This window comes from Chiloscyllium plagiosum, unplaced genomic scaffold (genome assembly GCF_037043375.1).
Source record: "Chiloscyllium plagiosum isolate Xiang-an unplaced genomic scaffold, Cpla_swu_hap1 HiC_scaffold_35, whole genome shotgun sequence".
Classification (NCBI taxonomy): domain Eukaryota; kingdom Metazoa; phylum Chordata; class Chondrichthyes; order Orectolobiformes; family Hemiscylliidae; genus Chiloscyllium; species Chiloscyllium plagiosum.
Genome location: NW_028270173.1, coordinates 8369161 through 8375244, shown reverse-complemented (window position 1 = coordinate 8375244; position 6084 = coordinate 8369161).

Sequence of the window (6084 nt, the reverse complement as noted above, 5' to 3'; positions counted from 1 at the left end):
TCTGGCCTCGCTGCCGTGGAACGCTCCGAGTAGTTGGACCGTTCCGTATCACCTGTCCTTCGTGGAGAAGTTTATGAAGAAAAACACCTTTGACCACAAGTCCATCAGGAAGTGGTCAGCACGTAGTGTCCTTGAGACCCTTCAGGAAAAGGAGAGGACGGATCCTGTCTAGCGGTTCCCTAAGCAGACTGTCAAAGCCATTTGGCAGAATTCCTCATCGCCAGAACTTTCCAACAAGCACCAAGACATGGCTGGTGGTGAGAAGGGCTCTGCCTGTGAGATCCTCTTTGCACGCCCGGACTCTCAGCCGCACCGCACCTGCCCTCGAAGCGGCTGCGGGGGGGACGAGACTGTCACACACCTCCTTCTGGAATGTGCCTACGCAGAAGAAGTCTGGAGAGGAATGCAGTGGTGTTTGTCGAGGTTCGTCCCGAGCAGCGCCGTGATGCGGGACTCCGTGCTCTACGGTCTGTTCCCCGGGACGCACACCGAGACGAACATCAACTGTGCCTGGAGGATCATCAACTCGGTGAAGGACGCTCTCTGGGTGGTCTGAAACCTGCTGATCTTCCAGCTGAAGGAGTTGACCCCGACTGAGTGTTGCAGGCTGGCACATTCCAATGTCCAGGACTAGGTGTTGAGGGACGCGCTGAAGCTTGGGGCAGCTGCCGCCAAGGCGCAGTGGGGAAAGACCACTGTGTAATGTCTGCCTGCCTAAAGAAGAACAGGGGGCCCATGCAGTCATTTGGGCTCTGCTGGCGCCTCAGCTCAATGTAATCGCACCAACCTGTAAATAAGAATGATTACTCTGTCTCGATACGCAAAGAAATGGAATGTGTACATGTGTATGACATGTCCAGTTGTATAGATCAAAGTATTTATGAATAAAGTATATTTTTGAAATAAAAAGAAAATCTGTACTGCCTGCAGGATTTCCCTGGGGCAGGCTACTTCGACGTCACCTTCAGGAGCGTAAAGCAATGTGAACAGCTCCTGAAGGTCTTCAAGGAAAAGAAAGGTGAGCCGCTGTTCTCCATCTTGTCGGCGGTCCCGTTTTGTGTGCTTCCTGCACAGAGGAGTCAGGTTGTTACGATCCACATGTACAACCCCTACGTGCCAGCAACTGATGTCCTGACGTTCCTGGGAAGATATGTGCAGGTCGAGGATCAAAGCACCGACGTGGTTGACCCTTTCGGGATTTGGACCAGCAAATGACAGGTCAAGGTAACCCTGAAGGTTGATGCCAGCGGGAATATCCTCCACCCACCCTCCAGCTTTGCTATCGGAGGGAGCAGAGGGTACCTGACTTATGCAGGGCAGCCGAAAGTGTGCCGAACCTGTGGGAGGTCAGGCCACATGGTGGCGGACTGCAAGGTCACGATCTGTCGGAACTGCAAGAAGGAGGGCCACCCGACCAAAGAATGCAAGGAGGAAATGAACTGCAATCTGTGCGGGGAGGCGGGCCACGTGTACAGGGCCTGCCCAAGACGAGGGGCCATCACCTACGCGCAGATGGCCGGAGGCGGGCCACAAAAGGACGGCAAGGCACCGCAAACTGGCAAGGGAACGGTGTCTGGGGGCACGCAAGAGGAAGGACAGGCCGGAGCAGAGCAGATGACAGCTACCGGAGAGGGACAGCTGCCGAGCGAAGCTCCGACAGGACAGGTGGAGGAGGAGGAGGCGGTGAAGGGAAAGAAGGAGGCAGAGGAATGGACCGTGGTGCAAAACAAGAGGAGGAAAACCCACCCGGCCACCAAGACCTCCCAGAAAAAGGCGAAAAGGCCGCTGCATGTGGAAGGCACGGACAGCTCTTCGGAGGGTGAGGACGGGCGTAAGGAGGGTCGTCACCAAAAGAAGAGGCAGAGCGCTGCGAGGAGAAAGGAGAGCAGCAACTGCCAACCAAGGGACGAACCTCCTGAGGAAATGGGAAACAGACAGCGTGGACCCTGGTCGCGGCCCGATGACACCGAAGCAGGCAAATGGGCCGAGTGAGGAACTGGACAGCTACCTCAGCCCTGCGAAGGTCCAGCAGTTTGCGTACTGCATGGGAATACAGACAGCTACCCCAGAGGGGCAGGACCAGCGACAATCGGACATGGGTAACCTTACAACTTGTTAACAAAATGGGGTTTAAAATTGCAACTATTAATGTGCGCAGTATAAAATCTGCTGCACGATGTGTTTCAACACTGGCCTTCTTGGCCAATGTGAAAGCCGATGTCCTGTTTCCGCAGGAGTGTGGGATACCGCACCTCAGCAGTTACAGGAGATGGTCGAGCTTGTGGGCCCATGGGCCGTCCGTGTGGTCAGGGCGCAACGATAACCGCTCCTCAGGCCTGGGTATTCTGTTACGGGGAGGCAAATTCACCATCTCCAAGGTTAAGGAGGTGGTGGGCACCTCCTTGCTGCTGATGTTACATACAGAAACGCTCCCGTGAGACTAATCAACTTTTACGCCCCAGCGGGTAAGAGTGAACTGTTGGCCGTCCTGCAACAGCTTCCACTGTTGCTGGCTACGTCCAGGCCGGTCATTCTGGCCAGAGACTTCAACTGTATCATTGATGCAGATGGACGATCCGGCGGAGGGGGGACAGTAAACTGGACGCCACATCCAGAGCCCTGATGGACACGGTCAAAGATGCCAAGCTGCACGACGTCTTCAGCACGCCTGCAGACGGAGCGCAGCGTAGATACACCTGGTCACAGGCAGATGGGTCTATCCGCTCAAGGATAGATTACCTGTTTGTGTCCCGAACGCTCTCGGTCAGATCCACTGACGTCAAGCCGGGGTTCTTCTCAGACCACTGCCTCCTGCTGGCCGACTGTCACCTACAGGACGAGGAGCGGGCTGGTAAGGGAACATGGAAACTGAACACCAAGATGTTGACCCCGGGAAACATTGAGGAGCTCAAGAGGGACTACGCAGGTTGGAGAACCGTGAAGCCCCTCTTTGAGTCCCCAGTGGACTGGTGGGAAACAGTAAAGGGGAACATCAAGAGGTTCTTCATCCTCAAAGGTGTTCAGGAGGCGAGAGAGAGGTGGGGAACCTACTCCTGCTGCAGACGTTGGGGGTCGATGTCACGGAGGACCTCCAGGAGGTGAAGGGCCAGCAAGACTCGCTCTTTGCGTCGGAGGCCTCCAAGATAATCTTCCGGTCCAGGGTCCGCTCGGTGGAGCAGGACAAGACGTGCTCACATTTCTTCTTCCAGGAGGTGCACAAAGAGAGCTCCGTGCTCAGCAGCCTGAAGGAAGAAGATGGCTCCATAACGTCATCTAAGGCTGACGTCATGAGGATCAGTAAATCCTTCTGTGCCAGTCTGTATGACTCGAAGCCAACCGACAGCACGGCCTCCCAGTCATTCCTGTCCTAGACGATGGAACACGAAAGGGGCTGGACCAGCCGCTATCTCTGGACGAGCTGACCAAGGCCCTCGAGTCCTTCGAAAAGAATAAAACTCCCGGAAGCGACAGCTTACCGGTCGAGCTCTATTCCGCTCTGTGGGACTTGATTGGCCAGGACCTGCTGGAGGTGTATGTCAGTATGCTTCTGGCAGGTACCATGAGTGAATCCATGAGGAAAGGCATCATCACCCTCATCTACAAGCAGAAGGGGGAGAGGGAGGAAATTAGAAATTGGAGACCAATCACACTGTTAAACACAGACTACAAAATCTTGCCAAAGGTCATCGCCAACCGGGTCAGGTCTGCTCTGGGATCAGTGATTCACCCTGACCAAACGTGCGCTGTACCGGGCAGGAAGATCGCTGAGAGTCTCGCACTCCTCAGAGATACGATCGCCTACGTGCAGGACAGGGGGGTGGACACCTGCCTCATCAGCCTGGACCAGGAGAAAGCCTTTGACAGGATATCACACAGGTATATGAGGGATGTCCTCTCCAAAATGGGCTTCGGGGAGGGAATCGGTAATTGGGATCAGACTGCTCTACACCAACATTGTCAGTGCAGTCTCAATCAATGGGTGGGAATGAGATAGTCAGGCAGGGCTGCCCTCTCTCTCCAGTCTTGTTTGTGTGCTGCATAGAGCCATTTGCCGAATCCATCAGGAAGGATGCGAGCCTGAGAGGGGTGACTATTCCTGGCAGCGGGGGCCTGCAGGTTAAGGCCTCCCTGTACATGGATGACGTTGCCGTTTTCTGCTCGGATCCGCTGTCCGTGCACAGAATCATGTGCATCTGTGACCAGTTCGAACGGGCCTCGGGGGCCAGGGAAAACCGAGGCAAGAGTGAAGCCATGATCTTCGGGAACTGGGCTGTCCAATCGTCTATCCCATTCATCATCAGGACTGACCACCTGAAGGTGCTGGGTATTTGGTTCGGGGGTGCTGGGGCGTGCGCCAAGACCTGGGAGGAGCGGATCAGGAAGGTGAGACAGAAACTAGGCAGATGGGAGCAACAGTCGCTCTCCATCGCGGGAAAAAACCTGGTCATCAGATGTGAGGTACTCTCAGTATTGTTATACGTGGCACAGGTCTGGCATATCCCCAGAACCTGTGCTGCTGCAGTCACCCGGTCCATCTTCCACTTCATGTGGAGATCAAAGATGGACCGGGTCCGCAGAGACATAATGTACAAAGACCGGTGAAATGGGGGAAAAAACACGCCCAACGCCACCCTCACCCTGATGGCCACCTTTGTGTGTGGCTGCATCAAGCTGTGTGTGGATCCCCAGTACACAAACACCAAGTGTCACTACGAACTGAGGTTCCTGTTGTCCCCGGTGTTGTGAAGGATGGGCCTGGCCGTCCCGTATCACCTGTCCTTCGTGGAGAAATTTATGAAGAAAAACACCTTTGACCACAAGTCCATCAGGAAGTGGTCAGCACGTAGTGTCCTTGAGACCCTTCGGGAAAAGGAGAGGACGGATCCTGTCGAGCGGTTCCCTGAGCAGACTGTCAAGCCATTTGGCAGAATGCCTCATCGTCAGAACTTTCCAATAAGCACCAAGACATGGCTTGGCTGGTGGTGAGAAGGGCTCTGCCAGTGAGATCCTTTATGCACGCACCGCACCTGCCCTCGAAGCGGCTGCGGGAGGGAGTGAGACTGTCACACACCTCCTTCTGGAATGTGCCTACACAGAGGAAGTCTGGAGAAGAATGCAGTGGTGTTTGTTGAGGTTCGTCCCGAGCAGCGCCGTGACGTGGGACTCCGTGCTCTACAGTCTGTTCCCCGGGATGCACACCGAGACGATCATCAACTGTGCCTGGAGGATCATCAACTCGGTGAAGGACGCTCTCTGGGTGGTCCGAAACCTGTTGATCTTCCAGCTGAAGGAGTTGACCCCAACTGAATGTTGCAGACTGGCACATTCCATGGTCCAGGACTATGTGTTGAGGGACGCGCTGAAGCTTGGGGCAGCTGCTGTCAAGGCGCGGTGGGGAAAAGCCACCGTGTAACATCTGCCTGCCTAAGAAGAACAGGGGGCCCACGCAGTCTTTTGGGCTCTGCTGCCGCCTCAGCTAAATATGTGGATATATGATTGATAAATGTACAGACCTGTATATAAAAATGATAAATTCTGATCTCTATATGTAAATGTTTACGTATGTATGGTATGACCACCTGTATCTGCACATCTTTGGACTGTGGGAGAAAACCAGAACACCCAGAGGGAACCCACACAGACACGGGGAGAACGTGCAAACTCCACACAGACAGTCGCCTGAGGCGGGAATTGAACCCGGGTCTCTGGCGCTGTGAGGCAGCAGTGCTAACCACTGTGCCACCGTGCCGCCCACAAATCATGGTTCAAGATCCTCTGATGATGCAGGCTCTCAGTTCAGTCCCGTCCTGGGAGACCCACCTTCTGGATCATGGCATCTCCCTGTGCCAGGCGATTTTCTTTCCCCACTGCACCTTGGCAGCAGCTGCCCTGAGCTGTAGTGCGTCCCTCAGCACGTAGTCCTGGACCTTGGAATGTGCCAGTCTGTAACACTCGGTCAGGGTCATCTCCTTGTTCTGGACCAACAGGTTTCAGGCAGATCAAGGATTGTCTTTCACCGAGCAATATTTTGTCTTTAAATAGAAACCCCATTGGGTCATATTTAATCTCATGGCCCTCACTATG